Genomic DNA, 477 nt, shown 5'->3' on the forward strand with positions numbered 1-477 from the left:
TACAGGTTCATTCCCACATGCTGAGAATCCAACTGAAGCCAACACAGTCCCTGCCAGTGAAATTTCTACAGGAAAAAGTGCATTATTTTAATAATCGGCCTTTTTCAGTTGTAATGCCATTAGAAAGACAACCACACCACTGTACATTTTTCCACCTTAGAACAGACTTAAAAAAAATAAGAAAGTATTTGGGAAATGCAGAGCAATGCTTCCTGAATACTGTTTAGATTACTTAGGAATGGGTTTATTATCAGTTATTACTTTCCATAGACTGACATGGATGTGTATTTAAAATTGAACAAGGAAAAAGAAACCCATATGATAAAATGAGTGTGTTAATAGTCAGCACCATCATTTCACCACTTAACTGAACTTTATGGAATGTGTCTACCTGAAGCTGTGCTTATAATATGTACATGGGACACCCATATACATGCCACGCATGGTCTTAAATGCACAAAAAAATCAAAAAGCATA

This window comes from Streptopelia decaocto (assembly GCF_964273445.1).
Source record: "Streptopelia decaocto genome assembly, chromosome: 3".
NCBI lineage: Eukaryota > Metazoa > Chordata > Aves > Columbiformes > Columbidae > Streptopelia > Streptopelia decaocto.